The sequence below is a fragment of the Lolium rigidum genome, chromosome 4, assembly GCF_022539505.1.
Source record: "Lolium rigidum isolate FL_2022 chromosome 4, APGP_CSIRO_Lrig_0.1, whole genome shotgun sequence".
Taxonomy (NCBI): Eukaryota; Viridiplantae; Streptophyta; class Magnoliopsida; order Poales; family Poaceae; genus Lolium; species Lolium rigidum.
The window spans coordinates 30,789,743-30,813,492 of NC_061511.1; the positions used below are offsets into that span (position 1 = coordinate 30,789,743).

Below are 23,750 nucleotides of genomic sequence, written 5' to 3' on the forward strand. Positions count from 1 at the left end.
ACAGGCCACCCAAAGGGTGCCAGAGCCTGCGGACGGCCGCGCGGCGTCTGCGGGACGGATGCTCCAGGACGGCAACGGTGGCTCCCACCCCTTCGGGCTCTCCACACCTCCTCTTCTTCCCGGTTTCTTCCCAGCCATTGACGAGCTCCAAGGGAGCTCCGTAGGCTTAGGCGTAATTAACATGTCCTGATGCAATGCGGACGCGGAAACCTGCTGGACTCTGTAGGCATTTGCACTAGCGGAGGCAGGAACCTGCTTGGCCCGCAATTAGCTTGCGCGGCTGATGCAGGAAACGCGGGCAATTCCGTGGACTTGTCCACTTTCATCCGGAGCTATTACTTGATGGTCTCTTCGGCAGTTGAAGATATTCAGAATGACTTTCTCCATGGACTCTTGGAAGAAGAGGTGTATATGCGCCACCCCGTGGATTTGTTGATCCAGCTCGTCCTCATCTTCTGTGCCGCCTTGTTAATGATCTATATGGTCTTAAGCAGGCCCCTCGTGCACGTCATGCATGTCTTGACTTTGCTCTTCGTGCCCATGGGTTCATCCCATCTACAGCTGGCACGTTATTTTTCCTTCTTGAGTGTGTATATTGATGATATCATAGTTGTCAATTCTTCTATTTCTGCTGCTGATTGCCTAATGTCTACCTTGAGTGGTGATTTTGCAATAAAAAATATGGGTAAATTGCATTACTTTCTTGGTCTAGAGGTTGCACACTGCTTCTGGTCTAATGCTTACTCAACAAAAATACTATCCGGATTTACTCAGGCGTGCAGGTATGCTCAAGTGCAAGACACCCATTACTCATATGTCTGCTACTGATAAACTGCATGATGTTGATGTTGATCCTCTCTACTCATGATGCCACTGAGTACTGCAGTATTTGACGATGCAGTGAACTGTGTCTTCCAATATCTCCATGCACCTCGAGACTCTCATTGGACTGTTGTCAAGAACATTCTGCGATATGTTCGTCATACTGCCACTTATGGTTTGTTTCTTCAACCCTCTCCTTCAGGGGTTCTTTCTGCATTCTCGGTTGCGTACTAGGCTGGTTGTTCAGATGGCAGGCAATCCACGGGGATGTAGTACTGAAGCTGAGTATAAAACAACAATATCTCGTAGTAGTACTAAAGTTGAGTACAAAGCAGTTGCCACTGCTACAACTGAGTTCATTTGGATCCAGTCTTCGAGAGTTAGGGGTCTCTCAGGATCAACCACATGTCCTTTGGCGTGATAACATCAGTGTTACATATTTTTCTTCGAACTCGGTATTTCATGCTCGAACGATACACATCGAAGTTGACTATCAGTTTGTTAGTGAACGTGTCACACAGAAGCTATTAATAAAGTGCATTCCTTCAAAAGGTCAACTTTGTGAAAGCTTCGCAAAGCCATTGGTGCTACCTCAATTTGAATGTTTTTGACGCAATCTTAATGTTCTAAAGTCTTCATAGCACGGTTAAGGTTGAGGGAGGTGTTAGACTCTCTGTATAATTAGCTTGTGTACTTATTTGTATTCCTTGTACTTGTACACAATGATGTACCATGTATATATATGGATGAACCACTTGATGTCGAGGCCTCAACCCAAACCATATCCCTCGTCACACCAACGCAAGACGATGGTCGTGGACGCGCGACCATGTAGCGAGGCAAATTACAACGACGCGGGATCGAGATCGAAGTAGGACGTCAAGTGGGATCCCACCTCAGACTCAATCGTAGTGCAATTTAATTTTTCTAGTGCAAATTTTATCTTAAAATTTACATTAAAAACCAAATTACACTATAAGCTTGACACCTTAGATCGAAGGCAGCTGGCCGATGCTGGTAGAGCGCCACGCAAGATTTTGTGCAATTGAGAAGATTTTGTACGATCTTGGTGTGGTACGATAGATTACGAAAGTTATTACGTGCAATCAATGCCGAATATACGACGATGCAATCTTTACCTAACAAAGACGAATGCGGTGTGTGGGTGAGTGGGGACGCGGAGTGCTGGCGGACTGTGTTTCGCCGGCTGAACATTGGATCTCCACCGTTAGATTGATTACCGAAAACTGAATTAATATGGGCTGTTAGATTTTATTTGGTGGGAAGGATCTAAGGGTGCTGGTTGTTCTGTGTATAATAAGTTTGGTGGACATAGAGAAATTCATGTTTGTATTATAAGTACGGAGTAGTAGAGATGAGCCCGAACCATCTGTCGTCTCGTTTCGCGGCCACCTGCTCGTTTGGGCAGCAGTGGCGGCCGCCGACTCCAACGCCCCGCTGTATAACCTCCGCCGGCGGTGCTGCTCCAACATTGCGGGCGCGGCTACTCCAGCGCCACCACCCCGGCAACCAGGTGACCCATTATGGCTGCTGCTTCCGTTTGTCCTTTCGATTCCACTCTCATTTTGGCTCGTTCCCCCTAACCTCAGCTCTCGCCTCGCCTCTGTTCCGTCTTCCGTACCATGGCAGCGTGCGCTGTGCGGCATGTCCTCAATCCAGGCCGGCGTGCGCCAAGGGATGAGGCTCCCTCTGGCTGAATGTACAGGCTATGGACACAGGCGCATGATCCTGAAGCAGCCATTGACATCTCTGAACCCGGGGAAATCTTCAGTGAAATGCCCAAGGAATGACAGGAAAAAGAAGGTTGTTTCCTCTCTTCTTTACTGTTCGGATGCCCAAGGAATCTCCATATGGTATTCCTAATGTTCGATTCAGGCAAGTTGCTGAAATTTGGATGTTTTGGACAGGTGAAAGGCTGGCGTTTTTTCATGTGGTTGGACAAGTTCTTGGACACCTTGGTCACCCTCTCAGCACTGTGGATGGTGAGCGCGGCTGCTCTTCCTGACCTGCGGGAAGCTCAGGCTACGAGGGCTGAAACTGATGCTTTGAGGGCTCAGATTGATGCTACGACGGCTCAGCTTGCTGCAGAGAGAGCTTATCAGGCGAAGCTTCGTCAGCTCTTACTGTATTTTCATATATTTTGTTCCTTCATGCTTCTTCTATTGGCGCTGATGCTACTGAGCCTAGTGAAGTACTAGAATTTCTGACTGTATGTTCAAATAATCGTGGTCGCCTTGCTGTACTACGAGGCGCTTCTTTAATTTTTCCCTCCTCTGCTCCGCTGCACTTGAACGGGGATAATGGAGTAGTTCAGGACTTCAAGCTGGTTGGTTACATTGAGCTATTCTGAATTTTGTCCTTTCGATTTTTTTTTGAGTGTTTGTCCTTTCGATTTGACTCTCATTTTAGCTCGTTCCCCTAACCCTAGCTTGCCCCTCGCCTCTCTTCCATACCCTGGCAGTGCCCGCGGTGCGGCATGTTGCAGGGAAGCTCGTCCTCAGTCCAGGCCGGCGTGCGCCAAGGGACGAGGCTCCCTCTAGCTGAATGTCCATGATGTGGACACATAAGCTTGATCCAGAGGCAGTCATCGACATTTTATTGAACATAAGGCACAAGTACCCACCTTTAAATTAATAAAGCCACAAACGGCTAAGGTTACAGGATGCTGAGAGATCAGCTTACAAGATAACAACAGATACAGGATCGTCGGAGTCCTCACCCACCAAGGCAAAACCACTCACGACAAGTGGTGAAAGTTGACACCCGAAGATTTCTCGCCGTCGAGGGGAAACAAGTTCATACCCCAAAGGGCAGAGGGCCATGATCGGTCTCTGAAGCCAAAGAAAGTCCCTGCTCCCTCGCCCTGGATCGAAGGGCGTTGTACCTGGCCGAAGTCGCTCACCCTAGAGCTCGAACGGAAGACAATGACACTGAGACCATGAGACCAAAGAGCAGAGACCGCACCTGACCACCAAGAACGGCCAAGATCAGCGCGAGACCAACTCCAGCGCCGGCCAAGAGGGCTCACCTGGTCTGCCGCAAGATGTTGGTGCCACGAAGGAGCAGAAACACGAAGAATTGGCTCCCTCGCCGGAGAACCCAAGGGAGACTCTAATCATTTTCCTTAAAAAAATAGTGGCACGTCATGGTACAGTAGAACACACCACGCTAGGAAACGCAAGCAGAGCTTCGTAAATAACACTTCTTGCTTTATATCTTTCTGGCGTGTGATTACAGAGGTATACAGACATATAATGAATTAGCACTTGGAGCAGGATTAGACTACACGACTACGACGTAATTCGAAGTAGAAGTCCGGCTCCGGTACGACAGGACGACGCGGAGCAGGGTCCATGCCGTCCTCCTCCTGGAGCAGCCTCTTTATGTGCGTCGTCATCTTCCCGATGTCCTTCCTAGCCGCCGTGGCCTGGGCACTACTGATGGAGGTGAAGGTGAGCTCCTTGTACGTGAGTGGCACGCCGAGGTTGCGGCACGCGATGTAGATGCAGGAGCGGGCAGCTGCCCTTGGCCTGTTTCGTCAGCTTCTTGAACGTCTCCTTGGCCTGGTCCCGGACGGCGGCGACGAGGCCGAGCCGGTCCGCCATGCCGGCGATGGCGCTGAAGCCGTCCACGAGCTGGGCCTTGTCTTGGCGTCGAGGGGCAGGGCGTTCTTGTGGGCGGCGGAGGGCTTCTTGGCATCGCTGGAGTAGGTGATGATGTTGGAGAGCCTGGCGTCGAGGAATGGGTCGACGACGCTGCTACTCGGGCCGCTCGTCGCTTCGAGGACGAGCGCGCAATCGGTATAGATGGTGTTGCCTGTGGTGTGGTTGGCGACCAACACCGTCGCGCGAGCGAAGCAAGAAGGAGTGCACTCGATCGATCATGTGCGCTGCCAGGTCGATCTCTCCCCGGTCCCCGGTGCAACTATGGCGCGTGGTGACAGACTGGCTAGGTGGAGAGACTCGCGATCTTTTGCTCTGGCCCGACCAAACTAAAACTCGCATAAATCCCAAGGAGAAATCTAGCGAATCGATGCCAAGGAAGTTTGACGCCAGCGCATCTCAAACAAACGATCCACCGAATATATCGTTCCTTGATTTTCTGGTGAACTACTAAAACACGTAGCTTTTCTGACTTAACGCCGGGAAGAAACGAAAGACGATGGATTTGCACATACGTACCCGATGCCTTCATTTTCTCTCGCGCGTGCGTGCACACGATCGATGCTTGATGGATTCACACGACCTCGCATCCCTGCCCGCCGCAGATCTACCAGACTTGGCTTGAATTGGCTCCAAACATTTTAACATCTCCATACCCCTATCTCTGCCGGACCGGTATTAATTGTTTAAGAGAAACAAATCAAAACGCTGGATGGATTCAGATCTAAACAGAAAACAAAAAACAAATCAAAACCAAGAGTTTTGCTAGTCCGTAGAATACTAGATAGGAATACGAACTTCAATTGGATAAAGTGAGTATTGCGGAGTTGGAATCTTCACCGGATGAAATAGTCAAAGAGTTTTGATTTCATCAGAAACGATGAAGGTGCTTGCATTTGCAAGAAATTAAGTGGGAGCGCTGAGACATATTTGTAATACTTTATGTAGCTGACATATCGTTGATTATAAATAGTGTAATTATATAATTGATTAAAAAGGTTTCATTGAGAATTAACTTCAATGAAAGGATATGGACTGAAACATATTTAGTGTCAAGATCTATGAAGATAGATTGAAACACATAATAAGTTTAAGTCAAAGTACATAGAATGGATATTGAAGTAGTTCAATATATAAATATTAAGAAAATGTTCTTGTCATGTTAAGTTTTAACAAGACTTGAATGTATCTGACACTCAATGAGTAAAAACACATGAGTGATTATAGATCACAAATAATATGTACAAAATCAGATGTCCTGTGCTCTAAAAACAATCATGGATTCTAGGCCGCGAATATGTTACCTGCATGTTGTTCTCGATAGCGGAAACCTCGGCTGCTCCATGGCGCTCAATGCCGAGGATGGAGTGAACCACCGTACCGAGAGGGTAGAGTGCCTCCTCTCCTCTCCTCTCCGAGCAAGAGTCAAAGTCTAAGTCGTCACACACGACGCACGCGTTGGCTCCACCCCCATCTACTATTTATAGACTCAACAAGGCAACGTTGAATTTTCGTTCAAATCTCGAAAAATGGCGCCAGCTTTTCAGCTTTCCCGCTTATTTTTTTGCTCACAACGCGTTTAATTTGCCTCCCGTGCATACCTTCTCCCTGTTCCGTTAGTTTCCTTGTATGGTAGAGAGAATGGACGCCATAAATGGGGTCCTGCTACCACATATGGCATGTCTTGTTTTAATTCGGCAGTCAATAGGATCGACCCCTCAACTCCTATTCTTTATGCTAACCCAATTTCCGCCTTGAATCTCTCCAGCAACCCAATAGCTGGATACACGCCTATACATAAATGCATCTATTTAGATATTATAGATAGGATATGCCAATTGCAGTTTATTGAAATACCTTTGTGCCACTGATCTTCTCTTTGCACTTCTTCAATTTTGAGGAGCACTTAATTCCCTCTTTTCGTTAAGAAAATATTTCCATCAGCGAATAGTTTCGAGGTTTCAAGAAAATTACATCCATGATGAATAATCTTTTATTTTCTTTGACAGTCAAGTTGCAAAGTTTCGTGGATTGCTAACGTGGCATGTCGCCTGGTAAACAATTAACGCAAAAAAATAGTGTGGATCACACATGGTCTGATGCTGATGGATTTCCATATTAATTGACGTGTACTCTGGGTAGTACTTGCACATTGTTCTCCATCCTAACTGCTTCTTCTAGGAGAGAGGGACAGACGGATTACATGTGAGGAGCACACTGATTGCTAGCGTGGCCTCTCATATGAAACAACTCCTAAACTTAGGCATGGTTACCGATTGCCTTCTGCCATTCTATGTATCCTTCATCCTAATAATTGTTTCCACTGATTATTAATTTTTCCTTATAATCGCTTGTTGTTTCCAGCAGATGTAATTCAAGGAAACCAGTTCCTCAGTCAAGAAAGGAAATTAATAAGGCTCATGCATGGTCTGGTCCGGTGCTAGTACTGATTGTTGTCCGTCCTAAATGCTTCTTCCACAAATATCTTCATATCTCCAAAGAACTACTACCAAAATGATCCTCTCCCGTGCTTGTTTCCGATAATGACTAAAACAGATGTTGCCGGATTTGTCGCGATGAATGATTTTCCTGCTTTGTTTTCTTCCATGATGGAAACAGTATTTTGATTGTTCGGAGCAAACACAGGGAACAATTCTCTGCTACTTTCACCATGCGCACTAGTCACTACAGTACATTCTCTGCTACAGGCCGGGTCTGGTGATGATTGATTTTCCTACTAATTGATGCCGGAGTCTAGGTACTACTACACATTGTTCTCCATACTAATTGCTTCTTCCATGAATCACATTGCTCTCCGCAATTAGGCTACATTTTGCATAAATATATGACAAATATTTAGGGCCAGAGGGAGTACTAGCTTTTTGTACAAGAGTTTAGTACCAATATAGAATAGAAAGAAGATGCCATATGTTTTACTAATTTTATTGTTCACTCTACCAAGTTTTGTTTAAAATCCATATATAATTACATAGTTTTTCAATCGATCAATTCGTGAGACACAGGTGCAAGCACCAACCATATGGTTCCAATATCTGAACTCTTTTGAAAGCTCGACTAACAGATTAGGTTCTAACAAACCTTGCCCAGGATTAGGCTAGTGTGGCCTTTTGCTTCAGGAAAGAAAAGAAAAAAAAGACAACTTTACTACTAGTGTGAATAAACCTTTAACATGCACTGGAACACGAACAAGGAAACTTCCTCTCTCAGCATAATCAGCTTGGATACGAACAACAGGTGGAAAAATTTCTAATACCAGCAAACTTTCAAACATAGATTCCTCATAACATCCACTTCGCAATATTAAAAAATACATATTTTTTTAAAAGTTCCGCCGCCTGGCTTTTATTCAAATGACGACAAAATATTTGATTGAATAGGGCTTAATCAGAAAATCAGGGATGAGTTCAAAACTAATATCAAAAGAATCTAGCAAGAGAGCGGATCGAGCACAAACATGTGCTGCTTTATAATCATCTCTCCTCACAAACTCAAATCTAAAACACTTAAAAGCGGAGATAGTAGCCTTCATCTCCCTCAGGATCGCTGCTGAGTCCGATCGCTGCCACTTCCCATCCTTGCAAGCATTGACAATCAGCTCACAGCCTGTCTCAAGGATGAAATGAGACCACCCATTCGTCCAGGCCAGGAACACTGCATCACGACACGCCAGCAGCTCCACCATCCCAGGATCCTCACAAACAACCATATTTCAAAACTACAATTCTTGCAAGCTGCACTATCATAGTATAATAATTCAAAAATCACAACAACCTGCACTCTGACCAACAACCTGCACTCAAAAATACGCAATCCGTTTGATACTTTTCTTTTTGTGTTGTTGAAAACTAGTTTTTCCCTGTAAGATAAGGGATTGCGGCCTCGCCTATATCAATGACAAACATCAACTATGTAAGGGATTTCTCTGAAGCTAGTACTGTATTTTATTATTTGTTACAAAAGGGATTGCTGCCTCAACTATATATACCAAGAACAAACAGCAAATCAAATACTACTATTAATTTGGATCTCTTTTTTCAATCATTAGTGATCTGTTTCTTAGACAGAAACGCATGGAAAAAAAGTTCATGTTAAGGCAAGGTTTCAAGGCTAGGCCTTGCATGCCCACTCTGCAGCGATAAAATATAAATACAGGCAAGCAAATATAAGGTTGTACAAAGTTCAAAAAAGCTAGCTGCAGTGATATATGATAACGTATATCCATGTTCAGTCGAGCAAATGTGCTCACATCAGTAATATACTTCTCCACGAAATGGGCTTTCGATAAAAGGTGGAGAGGAGAACCTCTTACAAAGAAGATCAAAGAAAAAACAAAAAAGAACATAGAAGACCCACACTTCAAGATTGTGACAATCCCCCTTCAAGATTGTGAGAGAACCATCAGGCACTCAAATTTACACAGCTGGAGTTCCTTGAAGAGGAGGACATGCACCACCTAACGGAGCAGAATAAATATCCCTTTAAAACCAAAAACACTCACAAACGATCTAATATTACACTATCACCTCTCCTAACTGTTAATATCCACTCAATATATCAATAGTATTGATATGCCAAAATAATTTCAAAGATGCGACACCCTGCATATACTCTCGAATACACACCATGGCATCAATATATTGCACTTGAAATGCATCCGGAGAACATCATCAGGCCGGTCACAGTAAACTTCTTGCACATGCCATCATGTACCATTGGTGATATTATCCAAATCAAAGAATTAAATCGTGAGGGATGTAAAAGAATGAGTAGGATGTTTCGGTGACAAATATGGGTACCTAAGATTCTTAATGCTAAACGAGTAGCACAAATATCTAACAGCTAGAAAATCAAGTGAAGCAACAGTAGATTCTAAAAGCACTACATGTAATGGCCAACATGATCTTGCACGGCATCAATATTATCAGGTTCCACCATGATGAAAAACTTCTCACTCAGGTTCTACCATGAACATATATCCATCTTATCAGAAAACCTTGTTCCGCATTTGCAAATACATACTATCAATGACAATTCTGGAATCTCCCGAGACTTTACCAGAACATGATTTGACCATGTGAAAATTAAATGAGGTAAAAAATAGCAAGACCAGCCAACAGATATGAGGAATAAAGTACCTGTCTTCCGGAGTGATCGGGTACTCGCCAGGGCAATAAGAACCCCAACTTCTCTACTCTGTGTTGAAGCGGTGGTTTCATAGGTGTCCATGTCATTCGGCAGAAGGCCCTCAAAGATGCTCCCAGATTCACAGGCTTCTATACACCTCAGGCAACTGCTTCAAGCAGCAGGTCATGCAGAGCAAAAGCAACAAAAAAAAGGAACTGACCATAGGACGTGCTTCTTCATGACAAGAGCTGGTCATTCATATATTCACTCAATGTATCCACAATATGGATCCACAATACTCTTTGCATACACAATACATGTATCTGGCCAGGGAATGTACATTGCCCTTGAAATGCATCATGAGGACATCATCGGGCCAATCACACAAAGTGGCACAAATTCCTTGCAACACGCAACATTGGTGATACCACATCAAAAGAAGCAACTCCTGAATTAATCAAATGTTTTGGTGAATAATATGGGTATATAAGATTATTACTGCTGAACAAACACTGCCATGGAGTAACATATAGCATAAATATATGACCAGGGAAAGACACACATTTAGTTTAGCAAAAGAAGATTCTTGTATACATGCCAACAACGAAAAGATTCCATAAGGCCAACTTAATAACCACCAAAATATTAGCAACAACATTGGAAACGAAACAAGCTTACTATACACCATCATACTTAGGACTTAGGAGATGACTTCAAGCTAAAAATTAAATAAACAGATCTAATTCTCTGCTAGTGCCCATTTTTTCAGATTATTGAATCAACACTAGAATTTAATTTCCAGCGTATGAGACAATGAAGATGGAGAGAACATCCTTCCACACATCAAGCTACTAAGTTGTACACATGCCCACCAAGCAAAAGTTTGAAGCTTCAGGAAAAACTTGAAGTTCAGCAAAAGGAACTATACAGCTCAACCGAAATTGGCTTGGTAACAGGAAAGGCGTAGATCGTAAAATTAATCTAGTTAATGCATGTTTTAGTTGGCATTGTGGATCCTAACACAACAACAACCAAGCCTTTCAGTCCCAAACAAGTTGGGGTAGGCATTGTGGATCCTAACACCCAATTAAGAAATTCATTGGTAAGCTGGTAATCTGGTATATTGTAACCTATACATGAACAAAACTAGCAATAATGGAAAGGAAAACTAACAATAATGGGATGGGGTAAAATTTTCCGATAGTACCAGTGGAAATGAAAATCTTATTATGTGGAATATAAGAACATACTAATAAACCAAGTCAATCAAGGAACAGAAAGAATAGCTAGCTAAAAAATAGTAATAGGCTATGTAATGAGTAGTCGGACACCTCATATAAAATTAGATGATGAGGGTAAAAAAAAATCGGTTTCACTTCTAAAATTTCCAAGTCAATAAATGAAGAATACGAGATACAACTCAGATAGTTGCCTCATGCAAGATATGCCAACAAAGAGGAAAACCTCTTAGAACTGTAACAAAAGTTCAGTGAGGCTTGTGACAACTGCAGTACAATCCCTAATACAAACATAGCCGCATACCAAATAAACAATCCCAAAAGATGGTATGATTATTATTAAGTTTTTCATCACCGGACAAGCAGGAACAAAACATACAAATTTGACATTGCAAATTAAATTTGAATCACATAAACGAATTAATTCTATTTCAGAGGAAATCAGGGAGAACTAAATAATGGAACACACGAGAAAATTATCATTGTGCTGAAATATGCCATCAACCATCCAATGAAGGATTTAACAACATTATATTAGCTCTCAAGCCTGGCTCGGTGAAAGCTCTCAGGCGGCAAATAGGAATGTTTTGAGAAACATGCCTTAATTATATTATTATTGGTCACACACTATCATCCAATGGAGTAAATAAAACCAAATGGAAAAAAGAGACAAATATCTATGTCTAGAATTCCATCAGAAATCCAAGGAAGAATCTGCAGCAATAGTGGCAGGGCAAAACCTCTAACACGGCAAATGTGAGTGTATTGAGAATAAGACTTGATTTAATCATCATTTGCAATGCAATAAACGATTCAAATTACTATGAAGACTGTTAAATTTGATTGAGAATAGACAATACGAACTAGGAAAATAAAAATGCTCAGATAACCAAGGAAGGAATTAGTAGCTCTCAAGCCTAGAAAGGCGAAAGCGCTTATGCTTCACATGAGAATGTTCGAGAAACAAACCTTAAATGTTACCATCATCGCTTTCTTTTCTCATTAGCAAATCAACTTCAAATATATTAGCTATGAACTAACAAGATGGAATTTAATCGCAATAATCAAGGTTCCTATCAGTATGCGAAAACTAATTCTAGGTCCAATCATAGATCCTATTGCATAGCTTGTAGCACCAGAGAAGTACTATCCGGGCAAAGTAGAATAATATATAAATACTACAGAATATCAACAAGAGCAAGTGAAGTCACAAAGAATGCCTCAAAGAAAGACGCAAAGTGTGGCACACCAAATTAAACAAATGAAATCGTATTGCAATATAGACAAAAACAAACGGATATGGTCAAAGGCAGAATATTTGCACGTGATAAAAGAATAAATTTACAAAATGGAAGAAAATTGGGTAAAACGGTTGTCTCGCTCAGAAAGCCAGATAAAATGTCTGTCACTTAGCAACCAATGGTAATTCCAACATGTAGCTATTTCTCATGGACTCAACTCAGCTTTATACAACTGTATGGTATAAAATGAACAACAATCAAATGACAGGAACAATCATAAACCAATAGGTAGCAGAAAACCACAAACTTTTGCCAGATCAAAACACATGCATACAATGATAACTATGACCATATTTATTATGGTCAGAAAATAAATGACTCCTCATTCATAGGATAAAAGCATTAGGTATCCTCAGATTATTTAGTGGTTTCATCACCTAATGCTGGCAAAAACCCAATAAATCAAATTAATGAAAAATGGTGTACAAATTTGTTCACAGATGCAAAGATGGGTAAACATCCTATTTTTATGCGAACAAATATAAAAATGTGAAAAGCAAGAGAATGCAAAAGAACATTGAGCCGGATGGTAGGATGATCCATAGTTTCTCAGTGGTAGCAACCAATTATTTGGTTAGATTTGTCCTCAATGCTTGTTTGTTTATAATTCGAAAATGGTGAAATAAGAGCACTACTCCTGTATGAGAATGGTATAGCAAGGTTTACAATGCAGAATACTGTACCCTGGAAATATGTAGGCAAGATAAGCCGCAATCTATGTGGGGACCCCGGAATACATATCCGAAATACCCTGTTATGCATTTCTCTCACGACCCCAGAATCATTCTGCCGTGAGAACATAACCGAACTGAATATCCAGATTACAATCATCCATTACAAGTACCGAATAAATAGTCTTACAATAAAGGGGTCACATGACCCAGTCTTACATAAATGCCACGTTGGGCAAGTTCACACAAACATAGCAGCGGATACACGTCGTCATCGTCGGGCCCAAGTCATGCCTTTAGACCTACGGGCAGCTGACTTGGAGATCGTCCTAGGTCGCATAGTCGTCCTGGTAGCCTCCATCATCTTCATAGTCCTCCTCATAGTCTGGCCAAGTAAATAGCCAGGGACAAAGCCGTGAGTACATTTGGAATTGTACTCGCAAACCATCAAAAGGGGTGCTATCATAAACTATCTAAGGAGAAGAGAGAGGAACGATAGTTTCTCTCGTGGATATAGCATGCATCAGTTTCTCTTGTGGATTTAGCATGCATCAGTTTCTCTTGTGGATATAGCATGCATCAGTTTCTCTTGTGGATGTAGCATACCGGCATCTCAAGTGATGCGGACACTATGGTGATCCCGTGACATCCCTATATCTTTATTGAAGAAGAGTTAGCATTTCACCATCTCAAGTGATGGGATGCTGGGGAAGTCCTATGACATCTCTATATCTTTATTGAAGAAGAGTTAGCATTTCACCATCTCAAGTGATGGGATGCTGGGGAAGTCCTATGACATCTCTATATCTTTATTGAAGAAGAGTTCCTTTTCATGAAACAATAGTAGAGGTTCCCACATCATTTTATTTCCCGGCGACCATCTCCATATGGTCGACACTCACACCATTCCGGAACCTTTCCGGTACATCCAACACAACACTTTCAATTCCAAAGCATTTGTCAAAAACAAAACTCAAAGCTCAGGTTAAGGTTGGCCTCTTCAACTTGTCCATGACCGCGGACGCGGCTATTCGAATAGTTTCAACTCTGCAGAGTGTGCGCACTTTCACCACAAGAACCAACAAATCCGCCGGGATCAACCCCGGTTCGTCATACAAAAGTATGCGAGTCTCGGATAGTCAGTCAAAGTCTTTCGCTCTCCTCCGTTGACATGAGATCCTTCCCTGCGGGCTTACCCCTTCCCGGCACCCCGGCGGCATACCTTCTCATGAGCGTATCCCCGGCGCCACGACGGAAGACCCTCAGTAATCGTCCGGCTATAGACAACTACAGTGTATTGCCTCCTTCAGAGCGCAACCCGGCGTCAGAGGTCATCCTGACCCTCCTAGAGAGTTATGAAGGGGTCCCACGTCAACTTTGTCGAACTACGGACTAAGCCCGTGCCCACTTTGGGTGATGTGGCTGCGCTGTAAAGTTGGTTCGGCGAACACTTATACGCAGTGCTCGTTTTCCCATCCCACCTTAACCTTCCTCATTCCATCATCCACACAACACGTATCCAACACCTTTACCAAACACTTTTGCTTTCATAAACCTTACACTTGAGTAAGCTTCCCTCACTCAAGGTTTTCTCAAAACATTTACAACAAGGTAATCCTTGAGGGGTTCCCATCCTAAGGTTTCATGAGAGGATAAACTACTCTTGAATATGTGGCCGAAATGACAAACATATCTCATCAAGTGTGTTTGGAGGAGTGGCTAGAGAGAACTCACACTTGCTTGGTGTGAGCATGTGTGAGTCGAACCTAATTGTGTTGAGTTTTCAGATTTTATAGTGCTACATTACTACTTTAGAGTGGTATAGACTTTACCCAATTAATTCTTGTTAGGCATACCCATCTCATTTTGTGGATACACCAATATAGTGTCATTGATAACTCTTATCCTATCATAGTAGTGTTGGTATCGGCTATCTTCTATAAAGAATGAGAAGTGAACGAGATAAATGGACTATGTGCCCAAACTAGAATGACACGGCCATGATGCCATGCATTCCAATAACACAAGATCAAAGTGGAGTGTCACCACTAGGGAGTACCCCACTTAGCATTACACATACATAGGTGACAATAGACGAAGAACAACACACATAGAGATCAAGGTGCTTTGGGTGCCAACAAATGACAACCAACAAACACCAATTCAGAGTTCAAAGATGGCTTGCCTTGGTTGGCTTGTCCCTGGTCTTCCTCAAGATCTTCTTCAAAGTCCTCCCCTTCAACTTCTCCCTCGTTCGTATCTAACGTCGCAAAAGAAAAGGGTACACATAATCAATACACAAACAAGGGAACCAAAGGTAACTTGGTAAAATATGCAAAACATGCAGGGGAGTTGTTTGGCAGTAAACATAAATGGGTGGTTTAAGTTTAAGTCAAAAAGGGGTAATGGTTTAAATAAAACAATTCAAATTTAAACCTATCATTGCATGTAACACACATACACTTATAACCAGAGACCAATCTTTATGAACAGAGACCAATGATATTTTTCCTAGATGCACAGTAACAATATAAGACTAACACAATTGGATTCATCCCAAAACATTAATTTTTCAATTTTTAGAATTAAAAATACTAACCAGAATACAGTGATCATGTTTAATACATCAGAAATTGTACAAAAATCCTAAAAATACAAGACCAGTGGCATTTGAAAGATAATTTTTTACTGGTTCTAATGCAATTGGATTCATGTCAAACAGAGTTACCAAACTATTTTTATTAACGAAACAGTGCACCAGTAGGTTTTCATTTTTAATTTCTGTTTAACAAATTTTCAAAAATTAGAAAGGGCGGGAACGCCACGGGCCGTGCGGTGGCTGCGCCGATGGGCCGGCCCGGTGGGGCTCTCCGGTGGCCGCGGAAAAAAGAAAAAGAGAAAAGGCCGGGGGCCCGTGGCGGGCCAGGTAGGCCGACGTGGCCATGCACGCGGACGTGGCCGTGCATGCGCCATGCGGCCGCCCGATCAGGATCCGACGGCCCAGATCTGGCGCGTCGTCGACGTCCGCGGCGCTCGCCGGCGCGAAGGAGAAAGGGAGCGGCGGCGGGCTTACCGGCGGCTGGCGGTGGCGTGGCTCGGTGCAGACGTGTCGGGGGCGTAGGCGTGCGTCGTGTGCGTGCGTCGGCGGCGTCCAGGGGCGTCTGCTCCTCCTCTCGCGACGTCAACGGCAACACGGGCGGCGTCGGCTTGTCGTCGGTGTCGCCGTTCGGTGGCCGATCTGCGCGTCAGGGCAGAGAGAAAGGGGTTAGGAGAGGCAGAGGGTGGCGTGGGTGAAGAAGATCAGGGCCAGAGAGCGGCGTGGGCGCCGTGGTGGCGACCTCCTGCTCGTCACCCTCGCGGTGACCGTGGCGGGCGCCTCGGTGCGTCGCAGCCGTGGCGAGGGCCGTCGCTCGAACGGCCCAGAGAGTGGGAGCGGCAGCCTAACGGCGCTGTGGGTGGGGAGCTGAAGGGGGTGGCGTGTCCCCGGGGGCGTTTAAATAGGCGGAGGGAGGCGAGGCAGTGGCGTGGGCGGTGGCAATGGCCAACGAGCGCCCAGGGGCTGGCGTCACGCGGCTGGCCCCACGGTGACGTCGGCCCGGTGGGTCGGCAGGGGGAGGGAGTCGAGGCGGTGCACGGCGGGCGAGGGTGATGGCGCGTCGTGCGAGGCGACGCCATCATCGCCTGCCGCGCCGTGGCGCGCGCGTGCGTTTGGCTAGGGTTTTTGGGCGCGCGAGTGAGAGGGGGTGCTGGTGGCGGTTTGGGCCGAAAGAGAGGGGGCAGCACGGGCTAGGGTTGGGCCCGAGCAAGAGAGGGAGGGGTGGTGTTGTCCACGGCCCAAAACAGAGAAGAAAAAGAGAGAGAAGAGAGAAAAAGAGAAGAAATAAAAAGAGAGGGGGAAGTTCCCCCCCCTTGTCTCTCGGCCAAAACCAAAGAGAGAAGAGAAAAGGGCAGGGGTGAAAAGAGAGGGGAAATGCCATATGCATGTGCCAAAGTGTGACCAAGTGCATGAGCACATGTGGAGAGAAATTGGGGGAAAAATTAAAATAAGGTGATGGTGGTGTTGGTGATGTAACCCTAGGTGATCTGGTGGTGGTGTAGAGAAGAGGGGAAAGTGTTCCCTCTGATCTAGTGGTGATGCTCACATGCTAGGGTTAGGGTTTTTTTAGGAGTGAGGTGTACCAGAGGTGGTACTAAATAAATTACAGGTTCTATTTTGAGCATTTTAAGAAGTGGTGTTCTTGTTTAATTTATGGTGTGGTGTCATACATATTAAATCAAAAAGGAAAGTTGAGTTAGGTTAATCAAGAATCTATCCTACACTCAATCACAAATGCTTAAAACAAGTTTTTGTTGGCCCAAAATTTTAACTTGTTTGAAAAAAAAATGCAGGTTCTGAAAAATGGGGTGTTACAGACCTTCCCCCCTTAAAAGAATCTCGTCCCGAGATTCCGAGGCTAGGAGCTTGAACAGGTAGGGGAATTCTTTCTTAAGATAGTCCTCTCGCTCCCAAGTGGCTTCGTCTTCTGAATGATTACTCCATTGTACTTTGAAGAACTTAATCTTCCTTCGACGGGTCAATCTCACAGCTTCTTCCAAAATACGAATAGGGTTCTCCCGGTAGGTTAGGTCTTGGTTTAAATCGATAGCACGATAGTCAATATTCTTGAAGACCTCTGGTTTGTCTGGCACTTGCAGACACTTTCGAAGTTGAGAGATGTGGAAAACGTCGTGGAATTCTGATAATTCCGGGGGTAATTCCAATTGATAAGAAACCTCTCCTCTGCGGCCTATTATCTTGAAGGGGCCAATGTACCTTGGAGCAAGTTTGCCTTTGACGTGGAAACGCTTCATTCCTTTGAGAGGAGTAACTCGGAGATAGGCAAAATCTCCGATACTAAAGGTTACTTCTCGACGCTTGGTGTTGGCGTAGCTCTTCTGTCGGGACTGGGCTGCTTTCAAACGGTCGCGGATGAGTTGAACTTGTTCTTCTGCTTGCCGAAGTACATCGGGTCCAAATACTTGACTTTCTCCGGTCTCGGACCAGTTGAGAGGGGTTCGGCACTTTCTTCCATATAAGGCTTCAAAAGGTGCCATTTGAAGACTAGCTTGATAGCTATTATTGTAAGAGAACTCGGCGAAGGGTAGACAATCTTCCCATTTGGTTCCATAAGCAAGAACACAAGCACGAAGCATATCTTCAAGAATCTGATTTACTCGCTCAGTTTGTCCTCCGGTGCGGGGGTGATACGCTGTCGCTGAAGGATAATTTGGTGCCCATGGCTTCTTGAAGCTTTTGCCAAAAGCGGGCAGTAAACTGAGGGCCTCGATCAGAAACAATGATCTTAGGAGTTCCATGTAAGCTGACTATACGGGAGATGTAGAGATCTGCCAACTTGCCCACACGGTCGGTGGTGTTGACGGGCAAGAAGTGCGCGACTTTTGTAAGGCGATCCACGATTACCCAAATAGAGTCATGTCCTCGGTTGGACCGGGGAAGTCCGGTAATAAAGTCCATTCCAATTTCGTCCCATTTCCACTCAGGAATCTTCAAAGGTTGGAGAAGTCCAGCCGGGCGTTGATGTTCGGCTTTAACCTTCTGGCAAACGTCACATCGGGCAATAAAGAATGCGATATCTCGCTTCATACCATGCCACCAAAAGGTATCTTTCAAGTCTTGGTACATTTTTGTTCCTCCGGGGTGGATGGAATAGGGGGTGTTGTGGGCCTCTTCCATAATCAGGTTCTTCAGGTTAGGGAGGTTTGGAACGCAAAGACGTCCGTTGTACCACAAAATTCCTTCAGAGTCAACGGAAAATCCAGCCACTTTTTCTTTACCCATACGACGCTTGATTCCTTCAATGCTTTCATGACCAGCTTGTGCTTCTTTAACTTGGTCGTGGAGGGTAGGTCGAACTTCCATTGCGGCCAGGAATCCGTGACTAACCAGTTCTAATCCGAACTCTTCGAACTCTTGATATAGCAGGGGTTGTTTGGTCTTAAGGCAGGCATTGAGAGAACAAGGTTCTCGGCTGAGTGCGTCAGCGACTACATTTGCTTTTCCGGGGTGATAGTGGATGCTGAGATCATAATCTTTTATCAACTCAATCCATCTTCTCTGACGCATGTTTAATTCCCTTTGAGTGAAGATATATTTGAGGCTTTTATGGTCGGTGTAGATGTCACACCGATTACCGATGAGGTAATGGCGCCAAGTTTTGAGGGCATGAACTACGGCAGCTAACTCCGGATCATGAGTTGGGTAGTTCGCTTCATGGGGTTTGAGCTGTCGGGAGAGGTAGGAGATAACTTTGCCTTCTTGCATTAGGACACTTCCAAGACCAAGCTTGGAGGCATCACAATAGATTACAAAGTCTTTAGTAACATCAGGCATGGTTAGGATTGGGGTAGAGACAAGCCGTCTTTTTAGTTCTTGAAAACTTTCCTCGCACTTGTCCGTCCATTCAAACTTCTTATTCTTCTTAAGTAAGAGAGTCAAGGGTTTTGCTATGCTTGAGAATCCTTCTACGAACTTGCGATAGTACCCAGCTAACCCGAGGAAGGATCTTACCTCGGTTTGGTTGGTAGGGGGTTGGCGATCCATAATGGATTTGATTAGGGAGGGATCGACAGACAGTCCTCCAGCTGATAAAACGTGACCAAGGAATCCAACTTCTTTGAGCCAGAACTGGCACTTGCTAAATTTGGCATAAAGTCGGTGTTTCCTAAGGGTTCCCAAAACAAGCCTCAGATGCTCCTCATGCTCTTCTTCTGTCTTGGAATAAACAAGAATGTCATCAATGAACACCACGACAAACTTGTCGAGGTACTCCATGAAGACTTTATTCATGAGGTTCATGAAATAGGCGGGGGCATTCGTGAGTCCAAAAGACATTACGGTGTACTCATACAGTCCGTAACGGGTAGTGAAAGCAGTTTTGGGAATGTCCGATTCTCGAACCTTGAGTTGATGGTATCCAGTGCGGAGATCTATTTTGGAGAAGACTTTGGCTCCATTCATCTGATCGAACAGATCATCAATCTTGGGTAGAGGATATTTATTCTTGATTGTAACATCGTTGAGTCTACGGTAATCCACACACAGGCGGATGGTACCGTCGCGCTTGTCCACGAAGATCACGGGCGATCCCCAGGGCGAAGCACTAGGTCGGATCAGACCTTTACTCAACATGTCATCTAATTGTTTCTTTAATTCAACCAATTCTTGGGGGTTCATCCGGTAAGGGCGCTGAGCTATAGGTGAAGTACCCGGAATTAACTCAATAATGAATTCAATATCTCGGTCCGGGGGCATACCGGGCAACTCTTCCGGAAACACATCCGGATAATCACAGACGATTGGAACTTGATCTAAGGTTGGTCCAACTATACTTTTCTTGCAGAAGGACTTGGATGAGTGTGTAGTGGCGGTGTATTTTACGGGCAAGCCTTGATCATTAGATAGGGTGATGGATTTCTGAGCACAATCTATGTGTCCTTTGTATTTAGTCATCCAATTCATCCCAAGTATCACTTCTAAACCTTGGGCTCCCAATACTATAAGATCGGCGTGGAAGGGTACTCCTTGTATAACTATGGGAACATTTTTGCATGATAAGTGGGTTTTAGCGGTTGATCCGGGAATTTGGACTAGCATGGGTCGTCGCATGTTAGTTGGCGTCATCCCACTTTTCTTAACGAATGGTTCGGTGACGAAGGAGTGTGATGCTCCGGAATCAAATAAAACTCGAGCAGGAGTGGAGTGGACTAGGAACATACCCATCACGATGTCCGGGGCCTCCTCAGCTTCCTCGGCGTTGACGTGGTTCAGATGTCCTCTAGCTGCATTGGCCTGCTTCTTGACCAGAGGCTTCTTTCCAGGAGTAGCTCTGGCTTGAGCTTGGTTAGACCTGGGTGCATTGGGGCGCCGAGCTGCATTCATCTTGGTGGGGCACTCACGAGAAAAGTGCCCAGGCTTCCCACAAGTGAAACAACCATCTCCAGGAGTACGAGCTGGGGGATTGGGGCGGGGGTTGTTGTTGTAACCTCCTCCTCCGGAACGGTACTGTGGAGCCTGGACGGTTGGAGTTTTGATTATTGGAGCGGTAGACAGGGGCGGATGCTCGGGGTCCTCTCGAGGTGGGTTGGCAGGCCTTGATGGAGGCGGACTGCGGTACTTGGGGTTGCTAGGTCCACTCGCTGTTGCAGCATCTTGCGCTTTCGTTTTCATAAGCAGCCTTGCGCTTGGACTCCACCATAATGGCGGCATCCACGAGTGCCTCCAGGTCAGCGTAAGGTACAGCCACGAGAATGCTCTGGATTTCTTCATGCAGGCCATTCATGAAACGGTCGCGCTTCTTCTCGTCAGTATCAGTATCCTGAGGTGCATACCTTGCCAAGGTGTTGAACTTATCCAGATAATCCACAACGCTTGAGTTATTCTGCTTCAGGTTGAAAAACTCATCGCGCTTCATCTTGATCAGTCCTGTGGGAATGTGAGCCTTGCGGAACTTGGTGGTGAATTCCTCCCATGTGATGACATGATCCTCGGCTTGCATGGCCTTGACATTCTCCCACCATGCTCTTGCGGGTCCAGAAAGGAAGTGAGTGGCAAGAAGAACTTTCTCTTGTTCTCCCACAGCGGCGACTTCAAGGTTGTTCTCGATGGTGCGGAGCCAGTCGTCCGCGTCGAGGGGAGCGGTGCACTTGGAGAACACGGGTGGGTTAGTGTTCTGGAAATCCCTAAGGCGTGATCTTGGGGCTTCTTCGCCGTGTCCTTCTCCTTCTTCATGGTTACGGTTTCCCGCAGCGGCTTGAGCAATCTGCCGAAGGGCAGCAAGGTTGGCTTCACTCTCTTGGCGGGAACGTTGGCGATCTTCCAACAGAAGGCGGAGAATCTGAGTCATGTCGGGATCCGGGGGTGGTGGTGGTGGGGGCGGAGCGTTTGTGTTGCGGCGGGTGTCAACCATCTGAGGAAACAAGATATGAGATAACGGAACAAATTTAAGGAGCAAGGTCTTTCCAAGGGGATTGGGAAGGTGTATGTATGCATGATAAGAAATAAATTTTCATAACTAAAACAAACACAAGAGAATCAAAGAGGCAATCATCATTCATCAGCCATACTACCAAAAGATGTTATAGTTCACAACCAACATATGGTCACATCAGGACCAACAAAGTACGTCGCAACATGCGGGACAGCCTAACATATAACAAGTCTCGGGGGTGCACATCTAGAAATCATCAAGAGGGGCGGAGAGTCCGTCAAACGGGGCTCCTCGGGGTCCTCCTCCTCATCCGGCGTGGCCTTCACGGTGTCAAGGGGCTCGGGATCCTCGGGCTCGTCGTTGATGAAGGCGAGGTCATCCTCGTCCTCATCTCCATCGCGCCCATCCCCGATGAGTCCCTCTTCCTCCAAGAAGTCCTCGTCGTCACTCACAAGGGCGGTGTCCTCCTTGCGGATATCTTCGCCGTGGTCCGGAAGAGCCTCAAGCTTGTCCTCGGCGTCACGGAGGGCGGTCTTGAGGTGCATGACCTTGACCTTCAGCATGTAGTTAGCCTCACGGACGCGGAGTGTCTTCTTCTGCTGGCGACGATACTTGAGCCTTGCCAGCTTCAGGTCCAGCTTGAGTCCTTCCTGCTCATGCTTCAGCACCTCATTCTCCATCCTGTTGGTGTCAAGGCTGAGCTGAGTCTTGTACAGCAAGTTCTCCATCTGGGACACTTGGCGCCCAAGGAGGCAAGTGTAGGGGATCATAGTGGGAATCCCCTCCTCGTTGCGACGTCCCAAGAGAGCATGCGGAAGCCCCTTGGCCTCCAACTCAACACGGTGGTGGAAGACTAGGCGAGAGAGGGCTGATTGGAGCACCCTCACAAGTCCATCCTCCCACGTGCGGTCAAAGACCTGAACCTCAATCTCCTCAAGTGGCTTCACATGGGAGCCACGGAGTGTGCAGACCACCAACCAGGACATCTCGCCGTCCTTGGTGCTCTCCAGCTGTCCTCCCTTCACCTCGGGTAGCAGGCGTCCAACGGCCCGCGACACCTCAACAAGGGCAGTCTCAAACAGGTAGGGAGGCTGATTGTAGCCCAGCTGGAGGCTCTCGGTGAACATAGGTGGATCCATCTACACAACATTTTAAGTTCTTAGTTAGTAACATGATCAAAGTGTGCAAAATTTTAAGTGCATAAGGTAAAATCATTAAAGATTAATGCAAGTAATATAACATCTAAAAGAATTTAGGGGAGAGACTAGGCATTATTTCAGCATATAGTCATCTCGTTTTTGATATAGAAAAATAGTTTTTGTACTACCTTAGCGTCCATGCTAACTAGGGTCTCCTATGGTCAGGATGGCTCTGATACCAGCTCTGTGGGGACCCCGGAATACATATCCGAAATACCCTGTTATGCATTTCTCTCACGACCCCAGAATCATTCTGCCGTGAGAACATAACCGAACTGAATATCCAGATTACAATCATCCATTACAAGTACCGAATAAATAGTCTTACAATAAAGGGGTCACATGACCCGAGTCTTACATAAATGCCACGTTGGGCAAGTTCACACAAACATAGCAGCGGATACACGTCGTCATCGTCGGGCCCAAGTCATGCCTTTAGACCTACAGGCAGCTGACTTGGAGATCGTCCTAGGTCGCATAGTCGTCCCGGTAGCCTCCATCATCTTCATAGTCCTCCTCATAGTCCGGCCAAGTAAATAGCCGGGGACAAAGCCGTGAGTACATTTGGAATTGTACTCGCAAACCATCAAAAGGGGTGCTATCATAAACTATCTAAGGAGAAGAGAGAGGAACGATAGTTTCTCTCGTGGATATAGCATGCATCAGTTTCTCTTGTGGATTTAGCATGCATCAGTTTCTCTTGT

The 23,750-nt window shown here is 45.4% G+C and overlaps 1 non-coding gene across 1 annotated transcript; it reads right to left on the bottom strand.

Annotated features, from left to right (window-relative positions):
- Positions 1–11,384: 11,384 nt before the first annotated feature.
- LOC124650660 lies at positions 11,385–11,510 on the bottom strand. The gene has a single exon (XR_006987092.1). It is a non-coding gene; the product is annotated as a small nucleolar RNA SNORD14 (small nucleolar RNA).
- Between the last annotated feature and the right edge of the window lie 12,240 nt (positions 11,511–23,750).